Source organism: Pantherophis guttatus, chromosome 4 (assembly GCF_059756535.1).
Source record: "Pantherophis guttatus breed Tessera chromosome 4, ASM5975653v1, whole genome shotgun sequence".
Lineage (NCBI taxonomy): Eukaryota > Metazoa > Chordata > Lepidosauria > Squamata > Colubridae > Pantherophis > Pantherophis guttatus.
Window position 1 is genome coordinate 55,968,452 of NC_142066.1, and position 21,044 is coordinate 55,989,495.

Consider the following 21,044-nt stretch of genomic DNA (forward strand, 5'->3'; position numbering starts at 1 on the left):
TTATAGTTTATAGTCATAATTTTAGTTACAGATATAAAAAGATCTATACTGTATTTTGGATCTGGGAAACTTAAAACATTATTGAAGATTTGATAGAGATGCAATAAATAAATGAATATATACATACGAGGGTAATCCTGCCGCTACACAAATGTCATGTGAATAAACTACATGTTTGTAAAACATGATTCTGGCACCAGGAAATCTATATAGATTTTATAATTGGTAGCCACTATGACCATGAGTAATAAGAACCTTAGCCCAACCCAATTGCAGTTGCTCCAGATGGGAAAATAGCTATTCTGAAATGTTTTTAAGCCTCAGGATAAGGATAACAATAAAAAGGTGCACGGAGAAATGTATTTAATAATAAAATATATAACAATAAACAGTTTTCTACATAAGCAGGATTAGTCTTCATCTTCCTCTCCTTCTTTTGAACCTCTGTAGATATAAAAGGAATAAAAGATGATATTACAATGTGGTTATAAAACTACATATTCTTCTAATCAGTCTGTTCAATCTTTTCCTCTAGTTTGCCAATTCAGCCTCATCCTGCACATCACAGGACTTTCTGTCCTGAGTAGTACAGCTAATTACTGTACTAGTATACAGTATTGCAGGCTAACTCTTCCCACAGTCAAAAGTTATACCCTGACTCGCACAAGGTTGGTATACCCTCCCCTTCTGAGGTTGGTATTGCCGCCATTTTGTTGAGGGCATTATTCTGACACTATAAACAGCTCAGAGAGTGCTGTAAAGTACTGTGGGGTTGTATACAAGTCTAAGTGCTATTGCTTTTGCTAATTCTGTTGTAAAATACTAGCTTCTTTGACAGAAAGCAATGATTGACTTCTAAATCTGAATTTCCAGTTTCTGTTAAACCGAGCTAATATGAAAATGTCATTATATATTTTAACATACATTGGAAAATATGATCCCCAAACTGAATATTAATCCCCAAACTGAATATTAATTAAGAAAATCTGGAATGTCAGGTATTCATGTGCAAATTGTTATATTCTCTTCATGAATTGCAATGTTGCTAGGCTAGATTTTTCAGAAAGGACATACATTTTCTCTGAGGAAATCTAGACAAACATAGGAAAATCACCTAAAAGTAACTGAAGCTTGAACCTATTTTTTATATCCACTAAACATACCTTTGCTTTGTATGTCCTGTATTCTAGCAAAGACATCACACACACACACACACACACACACACACACACACACACACACACACACCTTCTAGGGGGAAAAAAACGATCGCCATTCCTTCTTTATATTGTTAGAGAGGAATAATAGTTTTATTGTTTAATGTTTTATTTTAGATTTCATGCTATTTCAATTATATAGTGCTCTAGCAGTGAGCTTATTAATTTACCAAGCATTTCCATTTCTAAAAAGAGCCATTTGTCCAAATGTTATTTAGAATCTGAATTATGTTCTATTACACTACAGGAGGAATTAGGTGTTACAATTCTGTGTGCAGTTGTATTTTATATTATATATGCAAAGGTTTTTAAGTGTGTAAAATTGTTGATTTTAATAATAATGAAACTGCAATAGTAACAGTACAAATTAGTTGTTGTTTTAAACAAACACATTCCTTCATTGGCATCCTTCAGTCTCAAGAGACTATGGTATTGTGCTCTGGAAAGAGGTCCTAAAACAGCATTTAGTGTGACTAAAAAGGCCAATTCGAGAGTGGCAATCCCTTCCACACTGAGGGCAGATACATTCTGTCCCCTGCCCAGCCCCCAGATTTTGCTGGTTCCAGGACTGCCTCTTTGCCTCAGCCTGTCGAACAAGTGTCTCTTCAAATTGGAGGCGTCTTTAGCCTCCAAGCTGAACGATCGGAAGTCAAGGTTTCCCAGTTGTTAATGTCAATTCCGAGGGCCTTTAGGTTCCTCTTGCAGATATCCTTATATCGCAGCTGTGGTCTCCCTCTGAGGCGCTTTCCCTGCACTAATTCTCCATACAGGAGATCTTTCGGAATCTGACCATCAGCCATTCTCACGACATGCCCCAGCGAGCATAAACATCGCTGTTTCAATAGTGTATACATGCAAGACGTTCCAAGACTGCGCTATTTGGAACTTTGTCCTGCCAAGTGATGCCAAGAATTCATCGGAGACAGCGCATATGAAAGGAGTTCAACTTTCTCTCCTGCCATGCGTAGAGGCTCCAAGACTCACTGCAGTACAAGAGTGTGCTCAGGACGCAGGCTCTATAGACCTGGATCTTTGTATGTTCCATCAGCTTCTTATTAAGCCATACTCTCTTTGTATGCCCCAAACAAACGCATTACTTATTTCTAAGTTAAAGAACAGCCCTTGACAGATTGTACTATTTACTCAGTCTTTGTAGTGGTTTCAGTAGTGACTGTCTCTTTTTCAGGCCTGACAAAGAACAGAAAAACATTTTAACAGAAGTTAAAAAGAATTCTGCTGCAGCTAAGATTGTCTCCTTCCCAATAAAACCATTTATATTATTTTATTTGTTTCCTAGTATGATTTGATTGCTTATTAGTAACCTATGACTATTGGTGTTGTATCTTACGATTCTTGATGAATGTATTCTATTTTATTTTTCTTTATGTACACTGAGAGCATATGCACCCCAGATAAATTCCTTGTGTATCCAATCACACTTGGCCAATAAAGAATTCTATTCTATTCTATTCTATTCTATTCTATTCTATTATATTCTATTCCCAGGAAATATCTTGGAGGAAAAAGATTATAAGTTAAATAACAATTCTTGAGAGACTCTACTACTCACTCAGTCATTGGTGAGGTTTCACTAGTGGCTGTCTCTTTTTCAGTCCTGACAAAGGAGAACTTAAAAAGAACTCTGCTACAACTGAGATTGCGTCCTTCCTACAGACACATTATCCTGGGAAGGATAATGGCTCATTTCTTTTCAAACTTCTTAAAATGCAAGGAAGTTTTAGACTAGATTTTCTCAACCTCAGGAACTTTAAGATGTTAATATTAAGCATGGCTGGCTAGGGAATTTTGGGAGATGACATCCACTCATTTTAAAGGTTCTGTGATTGAGAAACTGCTGTAGATAAATTGTCCTCTGGAACGTGGCTACCATGAGCTCCAATCTATTGGAGAATTTTGTTCTCCTGAGCAAATTAAACCAAATATTGCTCCATCCCAATTTGCTTGCCTATAGATAGGGCTAGGAATTTTGAGTGGCCTCTCCTCTTAGTATAGCAACTGAAACATAATCAGTTTATATAAATATGATTAAGAAATTCAATAGCAATAGCACTAAGACTTATATATTGCTTCACAGTGCTTTAAAGAGTCAGGTTTACAGAGTCAGCATATTGCACCCAATAATCTGAGTCCTCATTTTAATGACACTGGAAGGATGGAAGGCTGAGTCAATCTTGAGCCAATCAGGATTGAACTCCTGGCAGTGAGAAATTGAGTTAGCCTGCAATACCACATTCTAACCACTGTGCCACCATGGCTCTTTCATAAACTGAATGAATTAGAATCTCTGGGTGAATCTACCTTAAAGTAAAGGAATACTATCTGACACCACTGCAACAACTGAGTCTTTATCAATTGTAGCTGTTTCTAAAATATTAATTGAATTATATCTCCACTTTTGGATTGCTATAATGTGAGGAAAATGTAGTTACATTTGAAAAATAAAATACATTATTCCAGAGGATAAATCCTATAATACATTGTCTAATATATATATATATATATCCAAATATATTTTGAAAATTTAAAAATTCAATGAAATACCATGAGTATTCTTCCAATGTTTGAACTGCTCAGTTACTCAATTGTGTTGAAAACAGCGCTCTAAAGTTTTCTAATAATTCCATTTCAACAAAAATGCAGAAAAATTGCTGTGATGCTCTAAATTTTAAACAGGAAAACAACATTAGTAATAGTTTTGTAGTATATGTAGTAACTCACGTTATTTCCACAGGAAGAGGCTCAGGTATTTCTGGACATCTGATAAAGAGCAGAAATCACAGAGTTTGTTGTTCAACAATAAGATCTAAGATTATTATAATTTTTTTGCAATTTTTATGGTTTTGTTCTTCATGTACAGCTTTTGTACATGACGATTGTAAACACACCTATTTTCATAACAATATTACACACATGTGTTCTGCAGTGGTGTATGCCCATGTTTAGAGAAAATAGCCATTGCCAGAAAAGCTAAGTGGTGTCCGCAACAAACTACAGAAGCAGTATATGAAGAGAACATCCAAATTTTGCAATCAAGATGGACATCTGCAATTGCATACATTTTTCATTCTTGCAGATATGTTGTGGCTCTTTTCAATGGAAAAAAAAAGCATTTCTATGGAATGCCAGACTTTTAGCTCTATAAGAAATATTTGTATGGCTACCCATCTTAAACAAAATTCTGGGTAGTAATAACAATAAAATTAATAAACCATAAAATGAAAACAAAAACCAGGTTCCACAGTCATTCCTTTGGGATGTTTCACCACCAGCTTCAGATATTCTTTTTCCATCCCTGCACTTTGGTTTGCTGAATCTTTTGGGGGAAGAGTGTTCCATAAGGTAGGGACAGCCACAGATGGGAAGACTTCAGGAAAGGACCTGGAGTATACCTACCCTATCCGATCTGGTAGGAAGGGCAGATACTGTCAGGGAGAAGCGATCCTGCAAATATCCTGATCCTTGCCATGTGGCAAGGTGACAACCAGGAGCTCGAATTACACTCAGAAGAAAACTGGGAGCCAACACAGTTCGTACAATAGAGGTGTAAGATTGGCAAACCTAGGGCTGCAGGTGCCACTGCTTTCGGGGCCAGTTGTAACTTCTGAGTTGTCTTCAAGGGCAGTTGAAGTGATCGCAAGGGCAGCCCCATGTAAAGCGTATTGCAGTGATCTCATTTTGGACAAATCCAAATTTGTTCCAAGAATTTTGTAATAAAAAATATAAAGATGTTCTCTAAATTGACTACTGCAATGCTCTCTACATGGGGCTGCCACTGAAGACCACTCGGAGGCTACAGCTGGTGCAGAATGCGGCCGCGTGGGTAGTGATGGGAGTGTCCCGACGCTCTCATGTTACACCTCTCCTGCGCAACCTGCATTGGTTACCGGTTGCCCTCCATGTGAGATTCAAGGTGCTGGTGATTACCTATAAAGCCCTACATGGCTTAGGACCGGGGTATTTGGCGGACCTTCTGTGGCCAGCAACAGCTCCCCATCGCCCGGTGCGTTCCCACAGAGAGGGCCTACTTGGGATGCCGTCGGCCAGACAGTGTCGGCTGGCGACCCCTAGGGAGCGGGCCTTCTCTGTGGGCGCACCTACCCTCTGGAATCAGCTCCCCCTGGAGCTCCGGATGGCCCCCGACCTTCACTCTTTCCGCCGCAAACTAAAAACATGGCTATTTTGCCTGGCTGGCCTGGATTGATGGGGGTTTTAAAATGGATTTTAATTGATTTTAATTATGTGTACTTTGAACCCAGAGTTTTTGTTTTATTTTTCTGTTTTATTGTTGTGAGCTGCCCTGAGTCCTCTCGGGAGAAAGGGCGGCATATAAGTCTAAACAAATAAATAAATAAATAAATTGCAGAATGGGATGATTCCCTCTCTAGTTTTACTTTGGTCATGTCATGCAGGGGGAGTTCACTGGAGAATATGATTACTTTTGGAAGAGTCAGTGGTAAAAGGAAGCCAGACTGTCAAAGAACATGGTGGCTGGACACTATCAAAGTCTGACATCAACCAGAGCAGACAAAAACTCAACAGAGATAGGAAGATGTGGCGAGACCTGGTCCATAGAATTGCCAAGAGTTGGGCAGATTAAATGCATCTCCCCCCTCCTCCTCCTCATGATGCTTTGTGAATCTTTTTCTTGTAATACGTGCCAAAGGGGAAAAAAGAAAAGAAAAATACCTTGCACTTTGACGACTGAATTATCCCTGCTGTATTTTTTGCCTACTTTATCAAGAGATTGATACATATCTTTAAGCCAAGGAAGCTTGTCGAAAGAAGATGCTGAAGTCTTAAGCATGAGGAAAGGATGTGAAAAAATGGTAACAAAACTTCAGTCTGAGATTTTAATGTTCGTGTTGCATTATCATTTTATTTATATCTCAGATTAAAATTCCAGATCCTGCAATGGAGGTTCTTCCTGAAGGAATATGTGGCTAGCAAATTAGAGCAAACTTAACTGTGAACTCCTAATTAGGACACAGGTTTTAGCTCTCTCTTTATTTATGATAGACAATTCTGGAATGTATTTTGTATTTCTGCTAATTAGTGTTAGTAGTAGCCAGTAACATTAGTAGTTAGCTGCAGTTTAAAAATTTCTTTCAGTATTAGCATTCCTAAACTATGCAAGTGTTGTTATCTTTAATATATGTTATTTAATTTGAGCTTAATTATGATGTATGAAATAAATGTATGCCTTAATGTTGTATGGAAATAAGATTTTTATCAATTCATCTGGCCATTACAACTCTGATTTTAGTGAATTGTTACTATTATTCTTATAGGATCTTTTCAAAAGACCTATCTTCCTTCATGCATGCTATCTCCCACATTAATGGGTTTGACAGAACTGGAAAAGATGCTTGCAAAATCTTCCAAAGTCATGTTTGTTCATCTTGGTATATTTAATAAGTCACAAATGGTTGTAGCAAAATTTTCTCCTGAAAAAATGCCATAGTAATAGTGATACACAAAATACATAAAACTGTAAGATATGGCTTACACATCTGACTCAATACACTTCACACATTCAGTCAGATTTTCCCTTCAGGTTTTGTGAATCCAGCCATTGGATTTATTATGGATTTATTCCATAAATAATTTTCTGATTATCCACAGTTTAGTGCAACGTGGGAACTATGTCATAAAAATGCCTATCAAAATAGTTCAAAATATTGTTTTTTTCTTAAATATGTAGTATGTATTTGGACATTTCAAATTGTGAGTTATCTAGAAATCAGAGGTGTAGGCCAGGCTGGGCTTCAGACCATTGCCTGTTACAACAGCCGCCTTCTCATTCTACAGAGAGAAACTAGAGTGGTTCTGAATTACTTCTACATGAGTAGAAAATAAAGATGGTTCCTGTTCCTCAAAGTAACTGATTGGCTTACAGGATCCAGAAGAAATGGTTAGTAGCAATGAAAAGTGGCAAATTCAGGAGGAATGGCTAGGAAACTGCCATCTTTATCCATAGTACTGTCAATATGGAATGATTATCCTTACTGGCTTAAAACTCAATGAGTGACTTTAAAACAGGAAAGCTACATTTAGAGAGATGACTAGAGACTTCAGTTACGAAGTAAAAGCCAACCTATGTTAAACACTGCAACCCAATTTGAAGCTTACTCAGAAGAAAACCTCATTTAGTTTAATATACTCCCAAAATGACAGGATTATTTATTTATTTATTTATTTTTCATTCATTCATTCATTTATTTATTTAGACAAATTTAAGTAACCATCCAACTAAGTGATTCTAGGCAGCTTGCAAATTTTAAAAAACCTATCATTTAGTTACACTTTAATTTGGAGGATGATGATGATGATTACATTCAGGCTTGCCTGTGCCACACTTATGGGAATGTGGAGCCATATTTTCCATATCCAATAAAAAATTGAATATAGCCAGATCACCAGTGGTTGCTTCTGCATTTACATATCTGTTTTTCAGGTATATCTTCCATCTGTCTATCCAGAAATGTCCTTAAAGAAAACAAAGAGAAAAATAGTGAGATGTTTGTTTGTTTGTTTGTTTGTTTGTTTGTTTGTTTATTTATTTATTTATTTATTTATTTATTTATTAAATTTATATACCGCCCTATTCCTAAGGGACTCAGGGCGGTGAACAGCGAACGATAAAAATACATGTAATACAAACGTTAATAATAAAAAACCAATTAAAATATACTAAACATTCTGGTCCTAGATAATTCAAGACATCCCAGTTTAAAATAAAATCAAAAAGCAATATAAAGGGAAAGTTAGGCCAGGCCGGCCTGCTGAAACAGGAATGTTTTGAGGGCACGGCGGAAAGTGCGCAGATCCGGAATCTTCTGTATCTCTGGGGGGAGCTCGTTCCAGATGGTGGGTGCCCCCACAGAAAAGGCTCTCCCCCTGGGGGCCGCCAGTCGACATTGTTTGGCTGACGGCACCCTGAGAAGCCCCTCTCTATGGGAGCGTACTGGGCGGTGAGAGGCTATTGGTGGCAGAAGGCGGTCTCGTAAGTACCCCGGTCCTAAGCCATGGAGCGCTCTAAAGGTGGTAACTAAGACCTTGAAGCGCACCCGGAAGACCACAGGGAGCCAGTGCAGCTCGCGCAGGAGGGGAGCCACATGGGAGCGCCATGCTGCTCCCATAACTACCCGCGCGGCCGCATTCTGGACCAGCTGGAGCCTCCGGGTGCTCTTCAAGGGGAGCCCCATGTAGAGAGCATTACAGTAGTCCAGGCGTGAAGTGACGAGGGCATGAGTGACCGTTTTTAACGAGTCCCGATCCAGAAAGGGACGCAACTGGCGAATCAGGCGAACCTGATAAAAAGACCTCCCGGCCACAGCTGTCAAGTGTTCTTCTAAAGACAGCCGTGAGTCCAAGAGGACGCCTAAGTTGCGAACCCTCTCCATGGGGGGCAATGACTCATCCCCAATAGTCAGTGATGGCACCAATTGACTGTATCGGGACGTCGGAAACCACAGCCACTCGGTTGTGTTAGACTGGACAAACTCTTTTGACAATGTTCAAACCAAATATGGCATCCATTTCTGTCCACGAGAAGTATACAAACTCTTATCATTTAATAACAGATGTATATATTTCTGTTTCTCAAAATGGACTTAAAGGCTTTTCAATCACAAGACTCTTCTGTGCATGTACAAGCAATAGGCAGGCAGCAGAAGCCTTAATTGCTTCTTATGATAAAACACACACCTGCAATTGTCTCCAAAGTTTTAAGAGTCCATGTTGCAAGTAACCACATAGCTGTTTGAGATTTTACTTATTTTTGACTTCATTAGCATGCATATCATCCTGGTAATCTGATCTTTAATGTTTGTTTAGCACTGAAAATAATTGAAAGTTGCCAATAGGAGAAGGGAAAAAAGGCTATGACACCAATTGAGGAATGTAGCAAGAAGCCAGTGCTAAACATACAGATTCATCCAGCAAAAAAAATCAAATTATTTGATTATAAAGAGATGTGGGATCTCCAAAATGGCCTTGGTAAACCTCAAAAGAAGGCCTTATGGAGCAAATCAAGCCTATCAGCCAGACATTCCCTCTCAGAATTGAAGATGGAATGAATCCAAGCTTAATATACCCATTTTGTCATGATTTGTCCCCCTCACCAATAATTTTACAAAAATCAATCCCATCCTTTTTTTTTTTTAATTTGATTTATATGCCGCCCTTCTCCGGAGACTCAGGGCGGAGTTACAATGCGCTAAGCAATAGCCTTCATCCTTTTGTATATTTATACAAAGTCAGCTTATTGCCCCCACAACTGGGTCCTCAATTTACCTACCTTAGAAAGGATGGAAGGCTGAGTCAACCTTGAGCCTGGCGAGATTCGAACCTGCAGTAATTGCAGGCAGCTGGTCTTAATAACAGGGTGCTTTAGACCACTGTACTACCAAGGCTCTTTTTAAGGTGAGAATATATTATATGGAATCCTGGTTGCAGTAATGTGGTCTCTGAGTTACGGTGTTCAAGGAAACACTGCCTCTTCACTAAAACAGCATATTGAGAGTTTGGAGAAATTTATTGGACTTCGAAATATAGTGGGTAAATAAATTAATATAAGGATCTCTAGAAAAATATTTTATCTTACCTCAATCAAACAAATTATTACAATAATAACCATCATCACCGTTGTCACAGAAACAGCCAACCTCCAATTGATGCTATTCCCATGTTGTCGAATCCCGCTTTGGTATCTGCAAGGTTACACAAAGAGAAGTAAAGTGAAAGATGGGCCTTCACGTATTTTAACATAAGAGCTCTTTTCCCCAGAAGAAAAGTATATTCAGGCTCATCTACTCTTTAAAGGCAACTGCAATGTATTAAGTCTGCTGAAGTAGGAAGTAACATTCCGTTCGTTGATTGGTTAAGCCGCCTGACAGCTGGCTTTATAAGAGCTGTCAGGCAGAGTTCCAAGCAGTTTCAGTTATAGCTGTGGCATTTAGCCCAGCTGTTGTTAATAAACAGTTAATTACATGATCTTCGCATTGTCCATCGTCCTTGATCCAGCCAATACATTTCAGCAACAACAGTTTTACCAATCCAGTTTTGTTAAAGTAATCATATCTGAAATTTCTGATTTAATTCTATAGAAACTCATTCAGTTTTCCCTGTTTTCATATTTCAGTTATTTTAGCTATACGCCACTCTCCCCAGATGCTGATCACAATTTGTAAGAACCTTACATGTTGTTTATCCTTGTATATAAGAGATGGGAATCAGGCAGAGAAGTGGTCATGGCACACGCACATTACTATAAACAATCTAACAAGGCTTTTACTCAAAAACAGTAACTGTCTTTAGAGAAATCAATGCGCAATATACATCAATTGGGCCTTGGGGGAAGGGGAGAGACATCTAGGTAATAAAATCTTGTAATACTCCTATTAGTGCACCTCTTAGGATTGTTTATGTAGGTTGCTTTTACCTCATCAGAGGGTTTCTCCATTTTACTGGAGCTTGGTGTATTCATATTGGTTTCATTTTTAGCTAGCAACAAGTCAGATTTCAACAGAGCAGATGCTTCCTGGATAGTTTTTCTGTTATTGAAGAGTTTCATTACAAGCCCTATTCTAGAGATGAGAAAATCACAAGACGTCTGGGTAGTTGGTTCTCTGCAGTTCACATTTATCATACGGATCAAGTGGGCAGTTAGGTTCCTCCTAGGCTCATTAAGGATCAGGTGTGCCAACTGTTTTTGCACCACAGCTTCAAAGACATTGTCCTGGAGAAAATAGTTATCAGTGCTTGACAAACAGTCAGATAAAAGGGGAGCAGAGGTGATTTGTTCACGGCCACCGAGTCTCATATCAACCGTCCATTCTAGGTCCCACATGTAAGAGGCCAAACAATTGGGTCTCTGGGTGGTAGATGATAGTAATCTGCCCCTCGAACCTACAGAAGAGCACATTCATATCATCTGCCAGTTGATGATTCCCTTCAATAAAGGATGGGGTCTGCTTTAGTCAATTATGTTCTTTTTGCTGACCCTCCCTTCCCCCCAACGATACCCCCTGCAATTCCATTTAAAGCAGAGAATAGAAGCCTCCTCAGTAGTTCACAGGACACCTCAAGGGTAGATCCTAATAAGGGAATTGCACCTAGCACATGGAAAGGGACCCAGTGGAGTGGAGTGCCTAAGGCAATAGACTAGAATCCAGGAGCCTGCTAGCTGAGTGACCTTGGGCCAGTCCCTCTTTCCTGGCCTTAGGAAGGCACAACGGTAGACCATTTCACAAATCTTTCCCCCAAAAAGTGCAGGGGCTTCTTCAGCCAGTCTCCAGAGGTCAACACTGACTCGAAGGCACCAAACTTCAACTTTTCATCTTCAATTAGACTTATTGTCTCCAGGTTCCATCTCTTAAAACCAGAGTTTCCTGGCTCTGCTGCCCCCTTGAAAAGGTTTCTTTGCCCAACAATAGAAATAACCCCAGGTACTCAGATAAGGACTTGCCAACTTCCCCAACAATTGCCATTGTTAAATATAAAGTATTGCTCCTAAAGTTTTAATTATAATTAAAGAACTTTTTGAAAAATGAGTATTACTACAGTTAACAAAATGGCTCTGAAAAGTCCAGAACAGATAAGGGAAGGGGGAGTGCTTTCTGAGCTGTCGTTAGGGAGACTTTGCCCTGCAGCTAGGGAATGTTTGTTAATAAGTGCTCCTGATAGGTTGTCAGCTTGTTAGTATCCAGCCAATGGGAAAACAGAACAGTGTTAAGTGTGGGGTGAGGGGAGAGGTATAAAAACCTGCTTGGTGTTTTGCTCTAGTTCCACCTCATGTGCAGCTGTCTTTGCAATTATATTAATAAACCTTTGCTACTTTTTGGAATGGGATTGCCTTCATTACTTTTTGGCTATTTCTAACACTGTCAGATCAGATTCCTAGGATTTTCTGTCTGCAACCTTCCACTTCTACCTCAACTACAATGGTCTCTCTCCTGATATCTCTCAGACATCTACAGACCTGGTTCTTAGACATCTACTGAACACTTGCCACTTTCCCAAAACCTTTACTATATAAATATTTCCTTCTTCCTTTTCAATATGTATTTATTAATTATAATTATATTATAAACATGTTTCTGGGCTCAACATCTAGTGTTCTTTCAACTTGGGACCAAGTTTTAGAAAGACTTTATATTCTCATTGATCTCAATTTGAAACCATAAAATAAGAAAGTTGTTTTATTTTAATTTTTTTGCTCTATCAAGTGAAATGAGGAAAATAGAATGCTTTCCCTGCAAAGGAGAATACTCTTATACTGCTAATTTTCATATTTTGTCATCAAGTGAATATTATTTTATTCCTCAGTCTTTTTAATATCCGTTACATTTTCATTTTGTATTGTAAATGTTGTGGATTTTTAGTCACATTGCGAGTCTTATTTCACTCCGTGCTATTTTTGTTGTTGTTGTTGCTATTGTTGTTAAAGTTTATAGTCATGATTTTAGTTACAGATATAAAAAGACCTGATACTGTATTCTGGATTTGGGAACCTTAAAACTTTATTGAAGATTTTATAGAGATGCAATAAATAAATGAATATATACATACGACGGTAATGTCATGTGAATGAACTACACATTTGTAAAACATCATTCTGGCACCAGGAAATCTATAGGATAACAATAAAAAGGTGCACGGAGAAATGTATTTAATAATAAAATATATAACAATAAACAGTTTTCTACATAAGCAGGATTAGTCTTCATCTTCCTCTCCTTCTGAACCTCTGTAGATATAAAAGGAATAAAAGATGATATTACAATGTGGTTATAAAACTACATATTCTTCTAATCAGTCTGTTCAATCTTTTCCTCTAGTTTGCCAACTCAGCCTCATCCTGTACATCGCAGGAGTTTCTGTCCTGAGTAGTACAGCTAATTACTAGTATACAGTATTGCAGGCTAACTCTTCCCACAGTCAAAAGTTATACCCTGACTCGCACAAGGTTGGTATACCCTACCCTTCTGAGGTTGGTATTGCCGCCATATTTTTGAGGGCATTATTCTGACACTATAAATAGCTCAGAGAGTGCTGTAAAATACTGTGGGGTTGTATACAAGTCTAAGTGCTATTGCTTTTGCTAATTCTGTTGTAAGATACTAACTTCTTTGACAGAAAGCAGTGATTGACTTCTAAATCTGCATTTCCAGTTTCTATTAAACCGAGCTAATATGAAAATGTCATTATATATTTTAACATACATTGGAAAATATGATCCCCCAAACTGAATATATTAAGAAAATCTGGAATGTCAGGTATTCATGTGCAAATTGTTATATTCTCTTCATGAATTGCAATGTTGCTAGGCTAGATTTTTCAGAAAGGACATACATTTTCTCTGAGGAAATCTAGACAAACATAGGAAAATCACCTAAAAATAACTGAAGCTTGAACCTATTTTTTTATATCCACTAAACATACCTTTGCTTTCCGTGTCCTGTATTCTAGCAAAGACACCACACACACACACACACACACACACACACAGAGAGAGAGAGAGAGAGAGAGAGAGAGAGAGAGAGAGAGAGAGAGAGAGAGAGAGGAATAATAGTTTTATTGTTTAATGTTTTATTTTAGATTTCATGCTATTTTAATTATATAGTGCTCTAGCAGTGGGCTTATTAATTTACCAGGCATTTCCATTTGTAAAAAGAGCCATTTGTCCATTATCCTTTCCTTCCAAATACTACTGCTTATGACTTGCTTTTCTTTGTCTCTCCAAATTCAGCCATGAGGATTTTATTTTATTCGTAAGAAGGTGCTCTTTCATCTCACATTGTGATCTGTTCTGTTGGGCCTAGAGGACAGTCAACCCCATATATAAGTCTTCTTTTTTCTTAGTCCCAGTCAGGTTGTAACAGAGTTTTCAGGTAAATGAATTTGTGGCAGAAGAGGTCTGTTAAGGATATTCTTGTCTCATAAGCGATGTTGTGGGTTATTGAGCAGAGTACTCTTTGAGTTTACGCACAAAAGCGACTGAGAATGATTGTGGATAATAACAGTTAACATACTAACAAACTGGGTTTTGATAATATTTTACTTTTAGGGAAAAAGCAAAATCATAGTCCAAAAACAATCCAAGTCATACAGATATAAAGTGAGATAAGATCAGTCCAGGGATATTTTTCAAATATAAAGTCTTCTTACCAGTTATAGAAAAATACAATAAAACAGATCTTCTTTAGTTTCAATCAGGAACAAAGTTCAATATAAAAACAGTCAATAAATATTAGAAAAGCAATAAATAGCCATGATCAAGCAATGATCATGCAGAAAGATCAAATATAGAGTTACAGCATATCAGCAGGTAAAATGGTGTAGTGTCCACACAAACCATAATTCAGCTTTCCTTAAATACATTGGCTACAGAGCTCAGCCAATCAGGATGCATGATGAAGCAACACAGTTTTTAAAGCTACATAATACTTTTAGCTACAAACACACAATGTTGGTTTATATATTGCCTGACCAACCAGTTGGGTAATAACAATTTTCTAACAAGGTCAATCCACAAAAACATTGTGCAAGGTACTTGGACAAGAGTTGGAAAGGACCTTGGAGGTCTTCTAGTCCAACCCCCTGCTTAGGCAGGAAACCCTACACCACTTCAGACAAATGATTATCCAATCTCTCCCTAAAAACTTCCAGTGTTGGAGCATTTATAACTTCTTGAGACAAGTTGTTTCATTGATTGATTGATCTGTCAGGAAATTTGAGGGCTCTTACAAAAATGAGGGAGTCAATCTATTTTCCAAAGCACCAAAAGGCACAAGAAACAATGGATGGAAACTAAGTAAAGAGAGAAGCAAACTAGGACTAAGGAGAAATTTTCTAAGAGTGAGACCAATCAACCAATGGAATAGCTTGCCTTCAGAAGTTGTGGGTGCTCCATCATTAGAGACTTTCAAAAAGAGTGAGTGGCGTACACCCCAAAAGGACAATGCCAGGAACCACTAAAATAATGCAGAAAACTTAAAACAGTCATTCCCCTTTAAAAAAAAAAAAAGTCAACCCCAAAGCAAATGCAGCAGCTGAGAGGGAAACTAAGAGCAGCTGCTCAGGCTAATTGAAAGCCTGGGCATGCTGCCAAAAGCCATTAACCCTTCCAACTCTATTATTCTATGTTCTCTATGTTGTAAATTGGGTGCTTCACAGCAGAAGCAATACATCTGGCTGGACCACACATGCATTAAATTTATGGTCTGTATGATCAAGCTGCATCATTGTCCCCTCCTGTATCTTTTCCCCTAGGAAGAAACAAGAAGTAGCTAACACTGCAGCAGTTATAAAAGGTCTTGGGAAACTCCAGGGAGTATCAGTTGATCACAGAAGTGTTACTTAATACTCTTTATAATGAAAATGTTTGTAATCTTGTCCTCCTTCCTGAAAGGAAGAGGTTAATCCCTTCCCTAGATGGGTGATTGATGGGCTTCCCTGCTCTAATCCTGTCAGTTTCTGTTGTTTATTGACTTGATTCAGCGTGTATCGGCTGCATTCCAGCTACAACTGTTAAGTGGAGCTATTAACTGAAGGGAGAGAGAGAGAAAAAAAAATCTCTTGTACTTTATTTTTAACCAGTTCTCTGAACTACCTAAGCAATTAAATAACAGTTCAGGCGAACCAGTGAGAACTGGCTGAATCCCACATGTGGTCTGCAGAAATCTGGACTTATAGCACGATATTTTGCTGTCTATGACTTCAGTTCAGGTGGTTAGTGATCGGCTCGTTTCAGTGACTTCGGCTCAGATTTTAGTGACCAGCTTGCTCCATCACCTCAGTTCTCAAATTCCACCTTCGTCGAACAGAACAGTATTCTGTTCCGGAAACAGGGTGGAAAGAACTGAGGCGAGACAGAAGTAACATTTAGCTAACAGTTTATTAACAGTTCGGCTAACAGTGACAGCTCACCTAACAGCAATGGCTGATTCTCCATCTGACTGCTCCTTTTATACTCAGCTGTCAGCCAGCCAATCAGGATGAATTTCTCTTCCCATTTGAGAGGCAGACAGGAATGAAGCCTTAATATACAACAATGGGCCTTCACATATTTTAACATCAAAAGCTGTTTTCCTCAGAAGAAAAATATATCCCTTTAAAAGCAACAACAGTTATACCAATCCAGTTTTCTTAAAATCATCATATCTGACATTTCTGGTTTTAATTCTAATGAACCTCCCTTGTTTTCACGTTTCAGTTACTTTAGTTTTGTGTTATATGCCATTCTCCCCAGATGCTGAACACAATTTGGAAGAACCTTATATGTTGTTTATCCTTGTATATAGAGATGGGAATCAGGCAGAGAAGTGGTCTTGGCACATGCACATTACTATAAACAATCTAACAAGGCTTTTACTCAAAAACAGTAACTGTCTTTAGAGAAATGAATGCGCAATTTACATCAATTGGGTCTTCTGGAAAAAAAAAGACACACATCTAGGTAACCAAATCTTGTAATGCTCCTATTCGTGCCCCTGTTAGGATTATTTATCTAGGTTGCTTTTAACTCATCAGAAGATTTCTCCATTTTTTTGGAGCTTGGTGTAGTCATATTGGTTTCATTTTTAGTCATCAACGAGTATGGTTTCAACAGAGCAGATGCATGAGAAAACCAGAAGATGTCTGGATAGTCAGTTCTCTGTAGTTCACTTTTATCAAATGGGCAATTAGGCTCCTCCTAGGCTTCTATGTGTGCCAGCTGTTTTTGCACCTCATCTTCAAAGACATCACCCTGAAGAAAATAGTTAACACTGTGTTGTCCCCAATTTGGGCCTGAGCCTGGTGCTGAGGCCAATGAAGGACGCCAGATACAAGGTGCAGTTTTTGATTGCTTTTTATTGGGGTAATTCCAAGGAAAAGGGCTCCTGGCCAAAATGCCAAGAGAGCCAAGAACAAAGGATTAAGAAAGCTCTATACTTTTTCACTAAAGAAGAAAGTGGGACAAGGCAGGATTATAAGAGATATCGTCTAATAAACATTTTAGTAATAATTCTACAATTTGTTCTATTTGTCTCTAGCTGTCCCTATTCCTAAACATTGGCTAATGAATGCCCCAGCAGTTATCTAATACACATTTTATTTGCTGCAGGCCATCTCTATTCCTAACTTTTAGCTGAGGTCTGCAAGTTGCCTAACTTTTTGTTACTTTTATCAGCTTTCTAACTACCCAGAATTGTTACAAGCGTTACACATGCATATTTCTTGTGAATAAACAGTCTTTGTTCTTGTCAGAGACACTCCACAATTACAGGCTTCCTGATTTACTTTCAAGTGTGTGTTATGACCTGGTATTATTTTAGCAGACAGTCCATCAACTGCTTGACAAAAACTTTGTTCAAAGCTTCAGACTACTCAGAAGTAATTCTGGATTTGCTTCCTCCAATTATTAAGTATTTGAGAAGGTTTTCCTTTCTTGATTGCTGAGACTCAAGTTCCTTCTCCAAAAGTTTCTCTGTGATTTGTTCATTCTGAGTATTTTTCACCTGCTCGCTGATTACAAGGTGTTTTACATGGCTGGGCCTTGCTGATCTGTTGCCAGATTTCAGAATAAAGACCACTTTACCAGGCTGTTCCTCACCATCATCATCCACTTCAAAAGAATAAGTCAAATGAGGCAGCTGAGTTGGAAGGTGTAAAATGGAGAGCTTCTGTAAGGAGTGAATGGATGCTTGATGTTTCTTCTTAAGGAAGAAATCTGCTGAGGATCTAGTAGCGCTACAGGCTTCCCTGTTTTTTCAGCCAAGGAACATGAAGTAAATTTTCCTCGCTCTGCTGCAAGTCTTCCAGGAGTTTTTGCAAATGCTCGTCTTTTTGTTAGGAAACTAGCAAATAAATATTCTTCACTTAGTTTATTTCTAAGTTTATGAACTTTCTGTACCATTGTCCAATGCATCTTTAACCTTTCCATAGGGATTTTAACACTCAGGCTGATGTCCCCGAAGCTTCTGAAATTCCTGTAGCCACTTCTCTCTCAACTCATGATTTTCTTTTTGTTTTCTGTTAAGTTTGCTTTGGTAGCAACCTGAGCAATCCTTCTTCAGAGGAACTAGTCATCTTGCAACCACCCTCCATTTTTCAGCCATTTTATGTGAAGTTGGTTTTACTTGCTCCCCTGTGCATGTTCCTATAGTTCTTTCAAGTTTTTGCCTTTTATTTTACCAACTGAAGAAAGAAGTCATCTTCTCTTGTATTTTTCCCAACAGCATGAGCCTCCTGTACTATTTTGTGAGGGCTCTTTAACCATTCCAGGTTTATAATCCTGAGGATGATTTCACCAGAAGCTTCTGAAATTTCTGTAGGTATTAAGTGGGTTATCCTTTGTCCAATGGTTCTTTAACTATTGCATAGGACTTTTAACAGGCTAATTTCACTAGAAGCTTCTGAAATTTTGGTAACCACTTACTTTTTGATCAGAGGCTAAATGACTGGGGCTGACTGGTCGAATCGATGGGAGCCTTGGCCTGTTTTGGGGAATTGGGTTATGTGCTGGGCTAGCAGGAATTGGTCTAGTTTGGTTTGCCAGTACCTGGGTCCTATTCTAGCTAAGGGTTCCTTGGTGGACCACACCATCCATTCTGCTTGATCATTGCTGGCCAGAGGAAAAGGCACGACTATGACATGTCAGATTCCCTGCTCTGCTAAAAATATTTCAAATTGTTTTGCTGTGAATCGGGCTCTGTTGTCTGAGACCAGAATGTCCAGTAGCCTGTGGGTGGTAAAAACTCTCCTTAATACCCTGATGACCACTTTGGCCATTGTTGTGGTTATCAGAATTACCTCAAGCCATTTGGAGTATGCATCCAAAATTATTAGAAATGTTTGACCCTAGACCTGTCCCACAAAATCAATGTGGACTCACAACCAGGGCCCTTTGGGTTTCTCCCATTCCCCTGTCGGTGCTCTGGTTGGTGCTGGTCTGGATTCCTGGCATGGTGTACAAATTGCAACCCATTCCATTATGTCCCTATCCATGTTTGGCCACCACGCATAACTCCTGGTTAATGCCTTCATCCAGACAATGCCAGGATGCCCCACATGTAAAGCCTCTAATACCTGCTTCCTCAAATTGAGTGGTATAATCATTCACTCCCTCCACAACAGGCATCCTTTTTGTGCTGATAATTCATACTATTTTGTTACGAATGGCTTAAAATCATCCCCCACTGGCCCTTCCGGCCACAGCCTCTGGCCATTCCCTCCACAACCAGTTCAGAACTTTTGACAGAGTTTTGTTTTTCACTGACTGTCCCGCTATCTCAGTCACTGTGACTTGGCTGGCTGCAAAATCCTCTATGAGCAGGATGGGTGCGATGGGGGCAGGGTCTTCAACAAAGTCTGGGAGAGGGCACCGGCTGAGGGTGTCTGCATGACCTATGTCTTTGCTTGGGTGGTGTATTAGTCTGTAGTTATAAGCTGCCAGGAAAATTGTTCATCTAGTCTTTCTCGGGGATAACATGTTCGGGATGGGGCAGTCTCTTGCAATGATGCCCAGTAGTTGTTTATGATCAGTAATAAGTTCAAAGTCCCTTCCATATAGCTGGGAGGTTAAGTGGACTGTAGCGGGGGTCAAGTGGAAACACTTGACCCCTGCTACAGTGGCCAGCACCTCCTTGTCCAACTGGCTGTACTTCCTTTCTGTGGAAGATAGCGTTTTAGAGTAAAATGCAATTGGAACCTCAGTCCCATCAGCAGTTGATGGCTGAGAACACTGCTGACCCCAAAAGGGGATGCATTACAGGTTAATATGAGGGGCAAAGTCTCATTATATTGGACAAGGATACTAGTGGATGACAATAAATTCTTAACAGCAGAAAAGGCAGAGGCTTCCTTTCATCCCCAGGTCCAACTTGTCTAGCAGCTTGTGTAAGGGTTCAGCAACTTTCACCTTCTGTGGAAGAAAAATACTGTAAAAGTTTAACAGGCCAAGAAAAGCCTAGAGATCTGTCTGATTCTGGGGTGTGGGGGCTTCCTTAATGGCTTTAACTTTGTTTTGGGTTGGATGTATTCCTGAGCCATCAATTAAATATCCCAAAAATTCGACTTGTGGCACAGCTATTTGGCATTTCTCTTTTTTAACTTTAAGTCCGGCTTCTTGGAACTCAATGTTTCTTTTAGTCGATGGATTAGTTCTTCTTTGTTGTCCCCGGACACGAGGACATCATCAAAGTAAGGCACTACCCCCAGAATGCCCTGTAGGAGGCATTCCATTATGCTTTGGAAAAGCCCTTGTGCCACGCTCACCCCAAATTGTAACTGGTGGCATTTAAAATGCCCCTCGGTGTGTTACAATAGTCTGTGATTCAGTGGTGGTGTCGTCCACCAGCAGTTGCTGATAGGCTTGTGCTAAATCAAGTTTTGCAAATATTTTGCCTTTCTCTAATGAGTGGAAGGGTAGGCACTCTGTTGCAAAGCCTTATATATGGTACATTTATAGTCTGCGCAGATGCGGATTGACCCATCTGGTTTAATTGGGTTAGTCACCCTACAAGCTTCCACCATTGTTGAGCCATTGTATGTGAAGCAGGTTTTATTTGCTCCCCTGCAAGTTTTCTTATGCTTTCTGCAAATTGTCACCTTTTTGTTAGGAATCTAAGAAATAAATCTCCTCCTGTTTGCTTTTTTCCGAGCTCATGATCAGGGGTCCTCAAACTTTTTAAACAGGGGGCTGGTCCCTCAGACTGTTGAGGGGGCTGGACTGGCTGGGTGGGCATGGCTGGGTGGTTATGAGACTGGATGGGCATGTCCAATTTAGCAGTCCATTTTGCATTTGTCCTTCCTAAGATGTAC

At 39.2% G+C, this 21,044-nt stretch overlaps 1 long non-coding RNA gene across 2 annotated transcripts; it reads right to left on the reverse strand.

The window, feature by feature from the left end:
- Nucleotides 1–346: 346 nt before the first annotated feature.
- On the reverse strand, nucleotides 347–10,099 carry LOC148114107 (uncharacterized). Of its 2 annotated transcripts, XR_015734333.1 has the most exons (4): nucleotides 9,844–10,098; nucleotides 7,572–7,724; nucleotides 3,957–3,995; nucleotides 347–444 (listed from the first exon to the last, which is right to left on the reverse strand). It is a non-coding gene; the product is annotated as an uncharacterized LOC148114107 (long non-coding RNA). The 2 variants fall into 2 exon arrangements; XR_015734332.1 differs by lacking the exons at nucleotides 347–444; nucleotides 3,957–3,995 and having other exon boundaries at nucleotides 7,407–7,724; nucleotides 9,844–10,099.
- Nucleotides 10,100–21,044: the final 10,945 nt, after the last annotated feature.